Below are 20,005 nucleotides of genomic sequence, written 5' to 3'. Positions count from 1 at the left end.
TTTGGAACATTAAAAAGTTGCATTGAATGAATCTCAAAAGAAGACGGGTTATTAAATGATGGTAGTAGAGGGAGAATTGAAGTGGCAAAAGGGAACAAGCAGTATTCTAACTCTCCTTCCATGTCCAGTGAGTTGAGGTAAAAGTGAAAGTATAACCAGTTTTGGAAAGGGTGTCCAAAGATGCTGCATTATCAGGAAGGAACCAGGTCCCCAGGAGAGCCAGAAGATGGAAGAGAAAAGGTATAAGATGAAACTAAGCTCTTTAACTGTGGAGCAAGCATTTCAGGAAGAACCCTAGAAGGGGTTGAGTTGATTAGGAGTGGGATAGGATTGAGGGACATAAGAGTGAGGGAGCAAGCAGTAGGTAAGGTTTGTGTAGTGACAACTGGGCTTTCAGAGTTACTGAGATGGGGAGAGGACAAGAATATGCTACTCACTTAAAAATAAGCCAAAGCAGAATAACAGTGGATGAAGAAATTTGTTGAGGGAGGCAGGTGATTAAACTGTTTTAAGGCCCACCTAAAGGTTCAGTCTTGTATAAAGTGCTGATGTTGTGTCCTGAGAGGCTTAGGAGGAGGTCCAGCACAACAGGCAGGAATGGTCCATTCATGTAGAGCTGATTGAAGAAAGGATCCTGAAGGATTGTCAAAGGTGTTAGAGCAAAGAGAGAATCTACAGATGAGCTGCTTGGGGATGGGGACAATGCAGTATGAGGTAAGATACCTGTTTTACCTTATAACAGCTGTGTGAGATGGAGACTACAGGAATAATCCCTCAGTTTTCTCTGGCTCCCCCCACCTCACCTATTTTATAGAGGCTTAGTGAAAGAAAATGGCTTGACTATAGTCTCAGTTGGAAAGAATTTTGGAGTCCAAGATCTGGATCCGAATACCACTTCTGATAATTATTACCTGTGTGACCTTGGTAGAATCAATTAATTTGCCTCAGAATCCTCATTCTCTAAAACGAGAAGTTTCACCAGACAGATTCAGCATACCTTCTGACTCTAGGTAGATGCTAAATATAGGAAGCAGGATTTGAACCCAGCCCTCTCCTATAGGACTCATTTCACTATTTTATGTGACATTGAAAGCAGTGCTTCCTAATGTTTTTTGGTTTTTTAAACCCCTTTCAAAAAAAAGTGTTATGAACCCCCCAGGGTAATTTAATATACTACTCATAATATTTTAGATTTATTCATTAAGTGCTTATAATAACTTTTGCCTGAAAAAGCTCTAAATTAAAATTTACATTGCATAATTATAATTATAAAATTTTATTCTGCTTATAATTAATAAAACTCTAAATATAAAATTATAAATCTCTAATTATAAAATAATTATGAATATTTTATGTGTGGCATTCTGTAAGAATTAAAAGTAGTAATCCAGAAAGACCTCATATGCTTACTATTATCTATAAGATTATATATTAAACATTTATTTTACAAATTTTGTAAATTTATGAATACTATTTTAATGAAATAAGTTACAGCTTTTAAGATGTTTAGCATAATATAATATCCATATATAAACTTAATTTTGATTTTAAACTTTTTTTAAAAATTTGAACAAAGGTTTACAATATTTGGCTCAACTCCATGTAGAGTCTTAAATCTGGTTCTGCATTAAGTTTATTTTTGTATTTTGATTTGAAGTGAAAATAAAGTGAAAATGCTCATTCACACAAATATGTAGTGGAAAAGGGAAGGAGAATTTCATAAGTTCTTGTGCTGGGAAATGGAAATGGATTTGTTTATTTTTAACCTAACCAATTGACAAAACTGAAAAGCTAATTATGATAAAAGAGTTTCTTGCTGGCTAATAAGAAACACCATATAAAATGATAAAATTCACTTACATATATTGCTTCTTTTAAAATGTTTATATATAAATTACTAACCTTTACAAGGAAAGAATCTCTTCAGATGTGAATTTCTTCTTTCCAATCACTGGTGCACTGGCTATATATTTGAACACTGCTAAACCATTGTTGCCAACTAGTTAATTTGAGAATCTGCCATTCAGAATAATAGTAACATTAAGTGGAGGATATGTTTAACTTAGAAAATGCAATAACATACAATACAAAGTTTGTTTCTGCAGAACTTTTGTGATGGTCTATGATGGTTTCAAGATGACTTATAATGCTTTATGTCCATAGATTGTGGCTTTCAGTTTAACATTTACATTGCAAAAATACAAATTTTTGATCTATTTTGATCATGTGATTACCCAGCTATGGAGGGTAGGATTTCAGGGCAACAAAGGGGAATGAACTATTTTGGTGCAGTGCACAAAAGGTAAATGAGGGTATATGGATATATCTGACCACCTGTTGAAAGCAGTTTACACTCAATTATTGAACCCTCATTAGGGTTTGAAAACAATTTGATAACAAGTTGAGAAACTACAAAAACATGTTTTGCTTAGAGGCAAGAAATAGTTTTATGTAATCACTACCTAAACACAAAATTGTTGTATATATGATCAGGATAGTTTTGAATCATAGACCCAAAAGTATAATGCTTTAAATATGTACATATTTGACACAGAGAAAAATATTTTAAAATAATTGGGCAATTATTTACTGCTTAAGATATTGTTAAAGAACCTCAAGGTTCACAAATAATTATGGATGAACCACTAGTCTATGACTATTGCAGGACTACTAGAATGTCTATATGACTTCAGGATTAGTCTACATGACCAGAAGAAGAATCATAATTTGATTCCTGATCTTATGAATTCAAGTTCAAATTTATTTATACTTGTACTATGCTGCTTATCACCTGGAGATACTTTTCTCTTCATCCTTAATATTTTAATCTTATTTTTCCATTACATTCATAGAAACCTTGCTACCTCCAAAAGTCAACCCATACCCAATCTCTCATGTTGGGTATTTCTTCTCTCATGCCATCCCAAAACAGAGATATCAAGAAGAGAAATAAACATATTACTTTCTTCTCATTGTCACCTCTAGATCCATGCTAATCAATCACTCCACATCTTCTCTTCTTTGGGAGTATTTAATCTGCTCATCTATATAACTTTAATCAATCTTTTCAAAGTTATTTGCTGATCTTTTGATCAATCTCCCACTTTTCTCAAGTTCAGTACCTGGATCACATTTTACTTCTAACCCAACTTTTATTCTTTTACTTGATGATATAGTCCAGAAAACTTTCAGTAGTCTTTGTGATGTTAGGCTCTCTCTGCATGAAGCCCTTCCCATCCTTCTGGTTCTTTATCCCTTTTATGGAACACCCTCTCTTACTATCCCCCTTGTTTTCAATATATGTAATCTCTTATGCTCAGAATTTCACAGTATAAAAAACTTCATATTCTTTTTCAGAGTTAAGTGTTTGTCCAAGATGACATAACTAGGGTCTGAATTCAGATTTGAATTCAGGTCCTCCTGGCTCCAAAGCAGATGTTTTATGCTGTCAATATTTCTTTTCTTTTTGGAGACAATTGGGGTTAAGTGTCTTGCCTAAGAGTAGCACAGCTTCTAAGTGTCTGAGGTTAGCTTTGAATTAAGGTCTCCCTGACTACTGGGATGGTGTAAACCTTCAGATTTTTAATTAATTGATCCCTCTTTGCCTGTGATGTTAATGGTGAGAAACAGGTTAGATGAACTTGATTGAGACCTTGCCCCTTCCAGTAAAGCCCCTTCTTAATTTTTCATGACCTGCCCTGATTTGTGGAGTGATGTTGGTCTCGTGCTAAGAACTTGCTATAATGGTAGGTCAAGTCCTTGGAGCAGCCATCATAGAATAGTTCCTGTGTTAGTCTGAAGACCACCCTGTACAAGATGCCCTGGCAATATCTTTGATTGTATCCCTTCTCTTTCACTTTATCCCAGTTAGGAGTAGATAATGGCTTACTTTGATTTGCAAATGGATCCCTCAGTTTGTTTGTTTTTTGAGATGGAGGAAGATGAGATGCATGAAACTGCTTTTCTCCAAGTTATTGATGATATTTCAATTGTCAAATCTGATAGATAGCTTTTAAAAAATTTTAATCTTTCTTGATCTCTACATCATTTAGCAGTGAACACCATCTAGTCTTGTATATTATTTCTTCTTTCTGGGTTCTGCTAGTTGTTTGATTCTTCTTTGTTTTCCTTTGCTGGCTCATCAGCCATGCATCATTGTTTTAACTATGGGCTCCTCTCTGACATCTATGAAGAGGTTTCATGATTTGCAAAACATGGGGAATTCCATTAAACCTGAGGAGATTCAGCTCCGCACAATCAATGGTTTTTATGCCTCAGGTGGATAGAAACCATACCTGAGGTATAAGGGCCAATGGTTCAAGCCCTAATTCTTTGAACCAATCAAATCCCAAAGACAATCTTGCTATTTAAGAGAAAAACTAGCCCAGTCTACAAAAATTAGATATTGTAAACATCACAATCTTCCACTTTTACATGAACTATCCTTTATGTCAAGTGTGTACTCCATCCTCATCATTATATCTTAAAATCCTTAACTTCTTCAAGGTTACCCATTTCCCATGTGAAGAATTTCCTGAGCTCCCCATCCCTGCCCCCAGGTTGTTAGTGCATTTGCCCTTCTAAAATTATCTTGTATTTGCCTCCCTGTATAAGCAAGCGTACATGTTGTCCACTCAGCCATGTACTCTAGTAGGCTGCTAGCTTCTTAATACCAGAGACTTTTTTGTTTTTATTTTGACACCCCTGGTACTAATTAGCTGATACAAAGATAATAGATAATTAATAAATAATTATTATCTGTTGCCTGTTCCTTCTAGCAAGGAGGAGAGGGGAAGAGCCGGCAAAGTTTGTCCTCGTTTGAGGTCACTTGGAGAGAATAGGATCAATAAGTTTTGTGACTTTATATATAAGTTCCTTCCCTTTTTTGAGCCTCAGTTTTCTTATTTATTAATTTAGGTCATTGTATTATATGTTATCTAGATCCTAATTCTAACTCATAGGAATTCTAAGTATGTGCTGGATCACATCTCCATCTAAATGACATACCAGCATTATTTATTCAAAGTTGATGTATTCAAAACTGAACCATCACCCACATCTGTTTTTCTTGACTTTCATGTTTGCCAGGAGTACCACCATTCTTCCTGTAAGCCATACTTTAAACTTCAATTGTCTTTGACTTTCCCCTTTCTGTCCCATTTCTTCTCACCTCAATAGAGCATCAGCTACTATATTATATTGATTTTCCCCCATTAAAATGTCTCTTGTATCTCACTTCTTTCCATTCCCATTCCTATCATCCAAGTTCAGAATCTTGTCACATCTGACCTGGACTATTGCAAAGGCCCTCAAACCAATTTTTTGGCTTCTATTTCCTTTATAGGCCATTCTACAGATCATTGTGAAATTTAATCTTTCTAATGCATGCATATAATTGTGTCGTTCCCTTCCTTAGAAACTTAGAAACCTACCAAATAGTTTAACCTCAGCTTGGCTATCAAGATTCTGCATGCACTAGCCCTTATCTGCCTGGACTTCAAGTCCTACCAGGATGTTTAGCCTGGTATAGAGAAGACTCAGGGGGTACTTCCTATGGTCATCAAATATTTGAAAGTCTATCACATAAGAGGGCTTATACTTTTCATGTTTGTTCTTACAGAGTAGGTCTCATAGCAGTAGTAATGACACAGACTAATTTCTGTGACACGAAAGGAAAAACTTCCTATCTAAGCTGTCCTTACATGGAATGGATGGCCTCAGAGTTTGTGTGCTCTCCTTCAAGTGGAGGCAAGATGACTTTTTTGTTGGAGATGATGTTGAAGATACTGGATGGGGAGGACTTGGGTTCGAATGCTGCTTGTGGTGATTTGTTGTTGTTGTAACCTTGGACAGATTATTTAAGTAAATAAATTACTTCAGTTTTCTCATTTGTAAAATGAGAAGGTTGGACTAGAATGCCTTGGTGGTTTACTTCAACCCTGAATCAATGATCTTAGCATCTTTCAAGGTCAAACTCACATTTCACTTCTTTCGTGAAACTTTTATGGATTGCAAACTGAGAAGTGACTTCTTCCAGATCCATTATGGCATTTTATAATCATAGTTATTCGTGTCTTTGGCCTCTCCCATTTGTTAGATTGTAAATCACTGGAGGGTAGATATTATGCCCCCATATCTTATATGGGATGGTATTGTGGAAAGAATGCTGTACTTAAAGTTAGGAGGACATGTTTGAATCTCACCTCTGACACTTAATAGTATGAGTACTGGCAATTTACGTAGCCTCTTTGAACCTTTGTTTCTGTTTTTGTAAAATGGGAATAATAATACTATATGTAACACTTACATAAGTTCCTGTGAGGATCAAAAGAGCTTGTGCAGGTAAAGAGCTTTGCAGTCCTTAAAATGCTATGAAATTATAATTCATATAATGATATTATATTACAATATACAAAATTATTTTATTTTGTTTACCAGGGACACAGAATGAATGTTCATCAGATACTGGAAAATAGATAAGAATATAATAATGCATGTTTGTACATAGATATGGTATCTTAAGGGTCATCCATTATAGTTAGAGAACATAGGTTAAGTTAGTTTTTGCTTAAAAGGTATTAAAACTGTCTTTGAGAATAGACTGGTTTGAGGGGCTAAAATTCAGGCTGTTGATGTGGCTCCCTGGTTGTCTGAATACAAAAATGTACATAGTTCCAACTGTCCTGGACACTTGACCAGTGAGCTAACATAAATAACTCAGATCCAGCAGAGCTATCCTTAGCTGAATCAATGAAGTGTTTTTGTACAATATCTTGTTGGATATCCTTCTCTGCAATAGCTAAATAAATCTTCTTTTGTTAACTTTTAAATGTTTTGGTAGTGTCTCATTTTTTTCTACTGTGGAAACTAAATTATTTGGGAAAATAATAAATATTAAACTATTAGACTTTTCCTAAAATAATGGGAACTTGCAGGAATTATATTCAGCATTTTACATTTTGCAAAGTGTTTCAAATACTTTATCCCATGGAATCTTTACATATCTTACCTTTTTGAGGTTGGCAGGATATAGTATCTTCCCCATTTTACAGAAGAGGAAAGTGAGTCTCAGAGAACTTATTTTTGTCATTTCCCCCCAAAATCATTCAACTAGTAAATCTAATAGTCAGGACTTAAAACTAGTTTCTTACTTCCCAGTTGAGCATTCTTTTTTTTTTTTTAACTAGATTTTTTTGTTTGTCTTGTACTTAGATTGTGATACAGCAAAAGGAAAAGCCATCTGGTAGAGAGAACCCTGGACTGAAAGTAAAAGTTTGAATTCTGGCTCAGTTTCCTGCTCACATGACCTTGCATGAGCCTTTTCTCCTCCCAAAGACTCCGTTTTCTCACTGTAAAGGCAAGTGGTGGGAAGTAGATGATTTCTGAGGTCCCTTCGAATTCTATATTCTGTGAATGCTTCCGTCTCGAGATGGGGCGTATGTTGGTCCACATAGGTCCCGTAAGCAGACTAAACTTGACTCTTCTTAGCTCTGTGGCCTAACACTGCAAATTTCCTTTAACATAAAATTTGTTGTTATCGTAGCAATAAATAATTTTAGTGACAGTTATAGTGTGAGATTTTGTGCAGAGGGTTTTTTTATTGATAAAACTGCTATGAATCAACATACATGAACACAATAAAAATGTGTGAAATATATGCATTAAGGCTGAGGTTTTGTCAATAGGGCACTCCATTGATCTGCTCTTGTTGCTGTTATTTGTGGAGCTGCACTGTGCAGTTTGCCAGGGCAGCAAACACTGTCTCCCTGAAATGCTTCCCATGCCCTACTCTCTCTTCATTCTCCAGGTTTACTATTGGAAGTCATGACCAGCCTAATCATGAGGCAATTTATTTTTTTTAAAGGGATGTACTCAATTACTGAAGACCAATAGGCCTCTGGGGAAGAAGAAAGGAAGAATAGGGGGATGGAAGAGGAAGACTGAGTTTGTGTTCATTATGAAGACTGGTTTCTCTATCTTTTCATATGACTTTCCACATTTCTTTTTTTTTGGGGGGGGGCGGCCTGGAGCACATTATGGTCCCCTGTGGAGAGAGTGCCCTCCTACCTCTGTTTCTCCACAACTTATCTAGCCTTCAAGATCCAGCACATGTCCTATTTTCTCCATGAAATATTTCCTAATTCTTACCTCCATTACACATCAAGATCTTCCTCCTCTGGCTTTCCATGCCATTAATTATCTAATGTTGTTTTGTCTAGCATGATGTTGACTTGCTATCCTTTTCTCATCTACTGACTTCTAGAAATGGAATTATTAATGAAATTCAAGAGTCATCCAATATAAGAACCTGCAATCCTTCCCCAGGCCCATTTGTTCCCAGCTCATAGGGATAAAGCTTAGATAAAGTATTAGAATACAGAAGAAATAATGAATGAAAGTTATGGAAATTCTTACTTGTCTAGTCTAGTTTCATTTTTCAAGGAGCTGTCTAATTTCTTGCATCTTCTGGGTTCATGAACTCATTTTTATGAATGGGCATGGATAGGGTGGAATGACTTCTCCCAAATCAGTTGGGTTTTTTCGAAGATCAGGGGGTCTCAGGTCATTGCTACTCTCTACTCTTGAATGTCCTTAAAATACTTCATTTGTCCCATAGCAAAGGAGATTGCTTGGAATTTATTCAAAATAAAGTAGACCTTAGGTATTTGAGATATCCCTTTTGGTTAAATTTATAAGTTTAAAAAAGAGAGAGAAAGGGTGACAGATACTAAAAATCTATGTGACTTTGGACAAATTATTTCTTTCTACATCTCAATGCCTTCTTTTGTCAGAAGTTGGCATTGGTTTGGTGATTGCTAAGAGCCAGGAGATCTTTAAGTGAAGTCCTTACAGTGGGATTTGGGGCATCTAAACAAATGTTGATTTTAGTCAATTTATGCCCCTTTTTTGATGCCCCTTCTTATTTGACAGGAAGCTATGATATAATCCTCCCAAATCTATGCTCAAGAACCTGTGCCCACAGGGTGATCCGGAACTGGTATTCCAGCCAAACTTTTCTGCAAAAGCCAGAATAACTTCCCTTTAAGGGTGATTGACTGCAGCCTCCCCCATACACAGCCTCTAAGAGTCCTCTTACTTCTGTCAGGAGAGCTCTTCTCTCAGCAGTGGCCCTTACGTCAGCCATGTGGGCTACCTTCCCTACAAGGGCAGAGGGGGATGGCTGCCTTGTCTTTCCACAGTTGTTCGAAGGGTGGAGGCAAAAGGCAGGAGTCCAAACTCCATGGGTGAGGAAGAGAAGTAATTTGATTTCTAAATTGGGACTTGGGCATCCCTGCAGCTGAATGACAGTAGCTCCTGGGTTTCATCCTGAAACCCCAGAAGGGGAGTTGCTTGTTGGAATTCAGGGGTATGAACTCCTGTGACATAGGGGGCAGGAGAAGCAAGCCTTAGCGGGCGGCAGAATTTGGGGGCCCCTTGAGATTTTGCTCTAACCTTCTTCTCGGTACTTGCCCCTGCATACTGAAAACTGTAAGAACAAGACATCTGAAAATTAGGATTCCGTATCAGCCTGTCAATACCCAGAAGCACACAGCCTTTCATTAAAATCTGTTTGACATTTTTGTTATGCGCAGAAATCCAAAAAAGATGCCAAGCCTCCTATTTGCCATGACATCCACCTGCTAAGCTAGGATGCAGCAGAGCCCAGAGCATTAAGTGTTCCCCATACAATAAAGGCACAGGGACAATGTTTCATTGTGGCATCGAGGTGGGTCTTGTGTTGGGGGGTAGGAGAAATGAGGATGGTTTCAAAGTGGAGGAGATTTCCTGGTCGGGGGCAATGTTAATGCCATATGCTGCCTTTCTCCCCCTTCCCCCATTTTCCACGAGGATTTTTGATGAGAGAAAAATACCCAAACCTGCCTGTGTTTAATTAGGTGCTTTGTGGAAATCAGGTTTCAAGCTGGAAGGAAGGGTGAGGGGGTGGGGGAGTGTCATTTGGCCAGGATGACTGGAGTAATTTCTGAAGGGCAAGTGCCTGAAAGGTCACAGAGATCATCTTATGTGTGAAATGGAAATTTCTCACACCCCAAGAATGCTAAAGGTCCCCAAAGCTAGGTGCCAAGTAGGAGAGTATAATTGGAATGGAAGTTACAGCAAGAGAATGTCTGCAGCCGGATTTGGGAAATGCATGGTGGCAATCCCATTTTAAAGGTATATCCGGGAATGATTTGTCCTAAAGGAAAGACCAGACAATGTAACTTGCATGGAAATGTATGGATGTGCATTGTAGGAATGGAGGAGTGGAGGGATGCTGCTGAGAGGCAGAGGAAAGCAAAGGTAGGGTGCTGGGGTGAGGCTGACTGAAGGTGATGGCCCTTGGGACCTGATTATGTCAGTAAGAACAGGCGGGGAATTAGGGTCAGAACTGCCTTCCAGTACGCTTGCCTAGATTCATTTGGGAGTTTCTGGTATTAAGGCACTGGACATTCAAAAGACAATAAGTGCGAGGGAAGGTACAAACTGGGTTTGCACGATAACTATTGATTGAGAGCTTTCCTCAGGAAAATAGCAGCCCATGAATTCACTCTTCTCTAAACTGTACTGTCTCTCGACTCTAATTCCTCTTTAGTCACTAACATGTCCTACCTGGGAGATTATTTAACTCTTAGGAATAATTGGAAGGAACACAAGACCAATCAATTTGTCAATTAATTAATGACTGGGTATTGGGGCTGTGTGGGAATCACACAGAATTGTGCCCAGTTCTGTTCTAGCCACATTGTGAGGGAAAAAAGAAAGAAACCAAGGATTAGCCCTCTGGAAGCTTCCAATCTAGTGAAAAAACAAACCATACATATGAAATAATAATATCATTCTATGTCATGATTCTTATGGTTAATAAAACATGTACTTCACAAGAAAACTGAAAAGCATTTTGTATAATCTCCTTTTATAGATGGGGAAACTGAGTCTCAGATGAATCAAACAACTTACACAAGATTGCAACCTCCCAATCTAGCAGATTTAAATCAGATCTAAATCAAGCAGGACAGTACAAAATTAAATGTGTAATCATATGATAAAGTACATAGGAGCACAAAGGAGGGAAAGAATATCCATGAAGTCTGCAGTGGGACAAGAAGGAAAACTTCTTGGAGGAAGTGGGATTTTAGCTATATCTTAAGAGACAGTATAGAATAAGTCCTGTATTACCCACTTTCAACTTCTGTTATGATTCGATCCTGGTCTCCACAGCCTTTTTTTTTTTTTTTCACTAAGGGGACCAAATAAAATTGCACTGGCTAATTTAAGGATCTGGGAAGGGAATGAGATTTAAGTTAGATAAACCTTACTAATTCAGGAAAATTAGGGAAAAAACTCAAGATTTAGTGGACAATTAAATTGCTGTAGAAGATTTTTAAAGAAATAAAATTCCACATATATGCTCTAAAATAAAAAGTTTTCAGGTAGAGATCCATTTAGATCAAGTTTGATTATTAAATAGGACTTGTTTTCAGTCAGCAGCAAATCACTTATGGAATCAAGATAGTTAGTTCCCAGTCTCCAGTCCCAGCTCTGATATTAAACTATCTGTATAACCTTGAACTTAACTGCTCCTAGCTTTAGTTTTCACATCTGTAAAAGGGGAATATTAATACTTGCACTAGCTACCTTTTATGGCTGTTTTGAGATGATGTTTTGTAAACCTTGAAGTATTTAGAAATAATTTCTCATATCTTTATGAGTTTAACTCCTATATTTGATTAATTGTGGATTAAGCATGCTCTCTGCAATATCAATTTCTTAGTAATCCCTTTCTTCATTGAGAATTCAAATGTAACCTTTAGCCCAGTCCAGGTCTGAATTATCATAGATTTAGAATTATTGGTATATCAATTCATCTGTCTAAGATACTTAGCCTTTTTGTATGTTATGGACACCTTTGACAAGCCAGTAATGTTTTTTAAACGCATAAAATATAATATAGGATTATAAATGAAAAAAAAAACAGTTAACAAAAAGGAAGATGTATTTTTTTTTCTTATCCAAGTTCACAGATTCTTCCCCCATCCCCTACACCTCCAATTTATCCACAAACTTTTCAGAGTCTGTGGACCCAGATGAAGAACTCCTGGACTTTGTCCCCTTCTCTCTACTCATATGAGCCCCACTTAGCTCAGGCCTAAACTATCTGAATTGGTCCCCCTGCCTTAAGTTTGTTCCCTCTCCAATTCAGTTTTCATTCAGCTGGTATTCCTAACCGATATTCCTAAAGCAAAGATCTGACCAAGGTCACTCCCCTACTCAAGAAATATCATTATCTCCTTCTTCTTCTGGGATAAAATAATAATTTTACTATTGACATTCAATGTCCATAGCAATCTGGCCACAGCCTGCTTTTCCAGGCTTATTACACATTATTTTATATTAATCAAATTGATCTACTTTCTGCCTTTCCATCTTCCATCTCCATGCCTTTGCATGGATTATCCTGCATGTCTGGAAGGTACTTCATATCATATTACTTCTTGCTATTGGAATGTCTCGTTTCCTCCAAGATTCACTTCCTGTCCAAGGCCTATCCTGCTCTCCAGGACCAGGTTAGTGTTCCCACTAAAGCAATACCTTGTACTTTTCCCTTTGGAAATTGTCTTACATATATTTGGTATAACTTTCTCATGTACTTACTGTCTTTCTCTCCTTCCTCCCTAAGAATGTAAACTCACGAGGGCAGGGATTTTGGCTTTCCTCTTCATATCCACAGTGCCTTGGATAGATGAATGATTGCTAGTTTCCTGATTTTAAATCTTTGTTCTATGGCAACCCTAATAACCAATGCTTCAGAAACACAAATGATTGCCTTTTCAGTTTTTCTGTTTACATCAGAAATAGACCATCTTAGGCCCTGATCCCTCTTTTTAGCTGTGTGCTACCTAATAAAGATTAATATCTCTTTTTAACATTGTGTTTACTAAAGGGAGACATGTCTATACCTACAATGCAAATACAGTATTCCAGTATTTCCTTCTTCAGAGGGAGCTATCTGTCCTACAAATGAATCCAAGATGATAGATTTTAATCATTTAACAGGATCTTTTCTGCTACCATATCTTTTTACCTATGCACATAACCAAAGTTTCATAGAAAACTATATCTGAATGAGATCCCTTTCATTCTGTACCATTAGAGAAAAATGAGGAACTTGAAGAAACAGAAGGACTAAGTAAAATATATGGCAGTTCTGAGGTATGCAGGTAGTACTGTTAAGGTACATTAAGAAACAAGAAGGTGGCTACCACTTAATTACAGGTGGATAAGCAAGCACTTGCCTAGTGAGAACAGAAGCAGTGGGTAGTCTTGGTTGTTCAGAAAGAGTATCAGGAAGGCATGGGTGAGAATCTTGGAGTTCATCCCTAACAGGCATGTCTATTTGTCTCTTTCTGGAGACTGGAGTAATTTGTAACGTGCCCTCCTGGCAGTTACTATTACTAGTCTGCCCTAGGCCCAACAGAGTACTTTCGACCACTGACCTTTGCAGTATCAACTCTACCCGGCTTGCCTCCTCTGAGGCCTTCAAAGGTCTCTGGCCATGATCTTTAATAACCGGTAGCGCACTCAAGAACAGCCACGTGTAAACTTAAAAGCCTTTATTATACCTACTCACATAATGCCCTCACTTGATGCCCTGACTTGTTGGTTCCCTAGTGAACGCCTGGCCTGAAGACCCACAGTGTTCACTACCAAACTCCTTACCTCTAGGCTATCCGTCAGCTTGGCTCAGCTACCCCAGGCTAGGGAGAGACTTCTGGAGACTGGGGGAGTAATTTGTGTGTTTGTAAGGGACCAGTTACCCCACATAGACTGAGTCTGTTATAAATACATTTGGAGATAGCCCAGACCACATTTCTCACAAGTTGTTGTTGGAGATAATTTCTTGCCACTTCAAGGGCATATTTAAATGCTCCAGAGTTAACAAGAGATAGTTTTTTTAAAATTTCAGTAGTATTTTATTTTTCCAAACACATGCAAAGATAGTTTTCAACATTCATTTCTGCAAGACTTTGTGTTTCAAATTTTTCTCCCTCCCTCCCTTCCCTCCCCCTCCCAAGACAAAAAGCAATCTGATATAGATTAAATATATGTAATTAAAAGATAATTTTTGTTACTACAATTTTAAACTGCTTCTCTCCCACATCTAGCTTGTTTCTGAACGAAATGCACCAAGATCTCCCAACCCTTGCCCTTCTACCTTAGCATGAATAAAACATAGGAAGAATCTTGTGATTTCTCCAGCACATGGTTCTATCTTTCAGGCCAGAGGGGGAAAATGAAGAAAAGCCTTTTTTTGGTGGGGAGGGGGATTGGGAAGGGGATGTGGTTCCTTTCTTTGTCAGTGATGTCTTAGATCAGAAATATCCAACTCATATATCCAAGATTTAATAATTTATTAGGTATCCACAACCCAGAAATTAGTATAAAGTCTTCTTGAATGTATTTATTCTTTCATCTTCTTCCATATATGGGAGATAATAAGGTATAGAGGGCATGAAAGTAGAGTTGTTTTCTGTTTTAAGCTTTTCTCAAGATCCAAGGAAATCTTGGGTTGGAATAACAAGATGAGAATACATTTGTCCTCCTCTCATGAATTTATTAACACTAATCATTTCTGCTTGCAGCATTCATTTTTGCCAGTGGGGTTCTTTTAGCCCAATCATCCCCTCTGTCCTTTCAGTTTCCTTTTTGTGGGCTTTCTTCAACCCCTTTCTTTTCTATCCTGAGGTCCAGTAAACTGAAGAGGTATAGTGAATGGTACACCCAGATGCCAATTGTGCAGTTTTCTGACTTCCTCCAGACCATTATTGTAGCAAAGGCCATGTAGACAAAACTGGAGGAAAATCAGGTTCTTATCATTTTCTCTATTCTCTGTTCTCAACTGCCTGTCCCCTTGTAATGTTCTGTCTTGTACAAGGAAGGAAAGAAGTGAGATGCTGCCTGTTGGGGCCCACACACAGACTGTGGGAGAGGAGACACTGTGCTTCTAATTTGTGTCCGTTAACTCTATTGGATGTTTGGAAGGGGAAAGAGAGGGACAATAATGACAGCTGACAGCTACCCAGGTAATGGGGAGAGGGAGATTGAGTGGGCTGGGAGGGAGAATGATTTATAGGAATTAGACTGCTGGACTTTCTGCCACGTAGGTAAATTTGAAGTTAATTCTTGGGAACGCAATTTGAAATCAGGAGCCAAGAAATCACGTAGAAGTTGTAAACTCCTGAAAGGTCTAGAAAAGAGGGGTATAACCTTTGATCACTAAATTCTACTGGGCTTCCTAAGTCAGTGAATGAAGTAGATTCTAATCTCCTTGAGGGCAGGAATCTCCTCCTATCTAAGTTTTTTCATCTCTTCCTATACCAAGCATACTGCTCTAAATACATGAAGTGCTTGAAAAATATTTGTTGAATTGAATTAACATTTACTTAACACTTGCTGTTTCTTAGTATATACAAGCACTATGGGACATACACACACAGATATATAGTCCTTGCTCTCAACAACCTGAATGTCTGCTTGGGGAGATAAGGTACACACATAAGACAGTTAATGTGCAGTATATGAGAAGTGCTGAAGGAGACAATAAATACTTTGGGAACTCAGAAGGAGGAGAGAGAACTCTGGGGCGAGGGTAGGGTGGGAATCAGAAAATACTTTATTAGGAAGCAAAGCTTGAGTTGGACCTTGAAGAAAGAGTAGGAATCAGTAAATGGGGAGGAGATGGCATTTCATGTGCGAAAAATAGAAACAAATCCTTGAGCTTGGAGTTAGAATGGGATTGTCAGGGGCAGAGATTAATCACTTGGAGGGGAGAAGGATTGTGAAGTGGCATGAGATCTGAGTGGAAAGGTTGACGGAGGCCTGGCTGAGGGGTTTTGAATTCATTCAACTAGCTAAGGTCTCAATTCAACTAACTACTATGTGAGGCAATGGAGTTACAAGGATAAAAAAAGGAATAGCATGTGTAATATAAGGTAGAGTGTAGTAAGAGCCAAGATCATGGGAACATAAAAGATTTATGGCTGGCAGGAACTTCAGAGGCTAGAGAGTCCAGACTCTCAGTTTTATAGATAAGGAAATGGAGGCCTAGAAATATTAAATAGTTTCTCCAAGGTCAAAAATGTACTGAGCACGAGGGATGGGATTTCCTCTCAGGTTTTCTGTTTCTGTGTTCATTCCACTCTACTGGAAATATCCTACATGCTCTAGAAATATTTAAAGAAGGATTCATCTCATTTGGCTTAGATATAATAGGCAAAATGAAGAGTGAGGTGTGAAAGTTCCAGGGACACATTTAATACAGTGTAAGGAAGAATTCTCCAACAATCTATTCAGCAATGAAATGGGATGTCTTCTAAGCTCTCTGTGGAAACTGAGTGATCATCTTCTCAGGGATGCTGTCAATGAGATTTTTTCTTTTGGGAGAAAGTTGTGGAGGTGGTTTTTGCTATCCTTTCTAAATTTGGGATCCTCTAGTTCCAACAGGCAATGGGGAGCCATTAAGGGCTTTTGAGAAGGGAAGTGATATAGTGGTTTTTACTACGTTTGGAAGAAGCACCGGGATTGTGAAGTGTCCAGGTTTCTCCTGGGATAGAATCCAAAGAAGTGGGGTACCCTTTGAAGCCCCCCACTTCTTTGGATTCGATCCCAGGAGAAACCTGGACACTTCACAATCTGGTGCTTCTTCCAAGCATAGCTCATAGCCCCCCATATAAACAACTAAATTCACAGGATTCAAAATATAAAACTAGTTTATTTACAAAGTAAGGGGCATATCTGAAGCTACAGAACATCATCTACCTCGCTGCTCACTCTTGGGCCTCCACTAGAAAACTATATAATCTTTGTGACTTGTAGTATTATCCAGGGTGAGAACAAGGAGAGAAAACCAGGCTCCTCCCTTCACATTAGTGTTCCCTCCTGAGATCAAGTTGTGTCCTGTTCTACCCTCTGGTTTATGCTCCCTCTTGGTTCCTCTGCTGCAGATTTCCTCCATTCCTGATTCAAGACTATATGTGCCCATGGGAGAAAGAGCCAGTCACTCTCCAGTGTGAATGAACGCATTTATTACAGCTTACTACCAGGTCTATGCGAGTTAAAGAGAAAAGAGAAGGTGGGTGTAGGTGTGACTGTGAAATCATAAGAAAGAAAGGAGGAGTTTATAGGTGACCTTTTCCAGTCAAAAATTCTGGCTGATTTAACTAGCAAAAGATCTACCGGGACACAGTAAAGGATGAAAAAGGCTTGGTATGAAATGGAAAAGATGAAATATGTGAAATATGAAATATGTATGGAGACATCTTCTATTAGAAGAGAGGGAGAAGCACAAGACCTACCTATTCCAGGAAATTGTCTATGATCCATCAGGAACAATAAGGTCCCTATTGTCTGGATTCCAGTGGCATCTTTTTTTGATCTTTACTTGGTTGTATTTAGTCAGATTAGAAAGACCTAATAAATGCATTCATTCACACTGAGGGGTGATTCTAGCTCTCTTTCCCATGTACATTTACATTTAAAATGGAATCAAGAGAGGTTATTTTAAAGGAATTGAGTCCCTGATGGTTGAGTTTTAGATACGGTAAATAGATCAGTGGGAGAAACATGTTTAGGGAAGGAAAGACTGAAAGACGAGAACAATCCTGGCTTCTCTGCTCTCTCTGAAGGTTAGCACACCTGTTCCCTATCAGGTAAGAAGCTTTATAGGCCTCTTCTTCATTTAGGGTTCCAGAGTCATAGAAAGGAGCCAGCTTGCTTGTGTTTATTTTTACAATGTTTTAATCTGTTCATGAGGCACAAAGTTTTGTTAAAAGGGATTTAACTATGGGTCATATAGAGTTTGAGGGGCTTAGAAAGAAGAAAAGGGGAGGGGGTCTGTCCTGCATCCTCTGCTTTATTCCTTCTCTGAGCCGGAGGCCTCTTCCGTTCACAGACCTTATAACCCCTATCTTCTGAGCCCCTTGATACCCACTCAGCTGGATGGAGCCAGTTGATTAGAAAAAAAAAGCTAGGCCTTTTAGAAACTTCTTTTTTTAAGGAGTGAGAAGGAAAGAAAGTTTCCAGGGTCAGTTGGAGAGATGGAGATTATTGAGGTTCTCATTTGCATAATAACAATGATAATCACTAAAATTTATTGAGACTTACAAAGCCCTTTACAAATACCTCCTTGCTTTCTCTCAATACCTTGGGAAGGGGGTGCTATTATTTCATTTGACAGATAAAGTAAGGCTGATGGAGATTAAGTGACCTGTCCAGGATCCTAAGACTAGTAAATGTGAACTCAGATTCTTGATTTTCAACACATGGGTGTTCACTCTCTCTATGTAACCCAGGTACCCAATCAACAAAATGATGCAGAAACCTTCATTTACTTCTGGAACCTCCTCTTTGTCCTGCTGTATGAAGGCTCACTTGACTTGGGAGTAGGATTTGACTTAGATATTCAGGGCTGGATGTAATCTATCCTTATTTCTTACAGATAAAGAAATCTAATTTGAGGAAGGCTAAACAATTTTCCCTAGTCACCGAAATAGAAATATTACAAATGGGATTTGAACCCTGATCTTCTGACTCTAGAGCTAGTGTTCTTTCTTTCCACAGTACCAACTTTGGGTTACCAGAATCTCGAAGGTAACTGACTCATGAGGGACTTTTGAAAGCTCTGGATCCATTTGCCTTTAGGTCTCTGATTGATAGATCTCATCAGCCACTCTTCCATTTCTAAGGTCAATGGTCCTAGATCTACCTGCATGGTGTCTGATTTCTGACTATTAAAAACATAGAAAGACTTCTGAAGGAAGCCTTATGAAAAGAAAATGGGTGAGGACTTCCAAGTCTTTCTGAAATCCAAGTGGAAAGCTGACGGATTCATCCTTTCAATTCTATTCAACAAACATTCTTTGAGTGTTTTACTTTGTGCCAAATAGTGTAGAGGGTGTGAAAATGAATGCCTTTGAGGAATTTACATTCTACTAGGGAAAAAACTATATATGCACAGATCTATATCTATATCTATATCTATATCTATTTCTATTTCTATATCTATATAGATATGTGTACTTTGCCTCATTGGAACTGTCCTTGGCTCCTCATCCTCCTTTATTCACCAAATCTGATCAGTTGGAAGTCTTGCTGAGAACTCCACATTCTCTTAGAAGTGCTCCTTTCTTTCTATTAATTGATCCATAAAGAACCCACTCCATTCAGACCCTCATCATCTCTTAACTGGATTATTTTTTTCTTAAAAGTACTTAAATATAAACATTCATGAACATTTCTATATAAAAAATAATAGAGAAAGGATTGTGTATGAAACTACAAATTTCAAGTATATGCAATTTGGATTTTTTAAAATGACATAGTCAGTGTGATATAATCAAGAAAAACTTGTTTAGGAGCCAGGAGGACGTGAGGGGTCAAGTCTATGACACATACTGACTATGTGACTCTGGGCAAGCTACCCAATCTCCAAGTTCTCTAGGCAGTTCTCTAAGATTGTAATTTTAAGACAAGGTGCTGACTGACCTGCATTAATGGAGGAAGTTCTCTCATCTAGGAGTTTCCTTTACTAGTGAAATCACAGGTAGAGTTTCTATCCCCATATTAAGTCTAATATGATATTATCCACACTGCCCTGCTTTTCTGTGCACTCTTCTAAACTTTATTCTCTTTTCCAGAGTATTTTTAATGTTTCATTTCTGCTTTTTCTGCCTTTCTTTGCATTATAATTATTACCTACCCACTCTTTCCAATAACTATTTTCATACATCCAAACAAATGTATTTCTATTTATCAAGTAGTCAAGCAAAAAATTTCACACATTGGTTCTGTCCGAAAATGTACTCCTATATTTCCAGTGTATCTTCTTTCTGCTAAGAGATGTTCCCCTTCTACTCTTCTGGAATCACAATTGGTCATAGCATTAATCAATTGATTTCCCCCTCTCTAGCTTGCAAAAACTTCTTCCTTTTCTCTTCCAAGTTCCTCTGAC

The sequence above is a fragment of the Sminthopsis crassicaudata genome, chromosome 2 (genome assembly GCF_048593235.1).
Source record: "Sminthopsis crassicaudata isolate SCR6 chromosome 2, ASM4859323v1, whole genome shotgun sequence".
Taxonomy (NCBI): domain Eukaryota; kingdom Metazoa; phylum Chordata; class Mammalia; order Dasyuromorphia; family Dasyuridae; genus Sminthopsis; species Sminthopsis crassicaudata.
Note: the sequence above shows the minus strand (reverse complement) of the source record.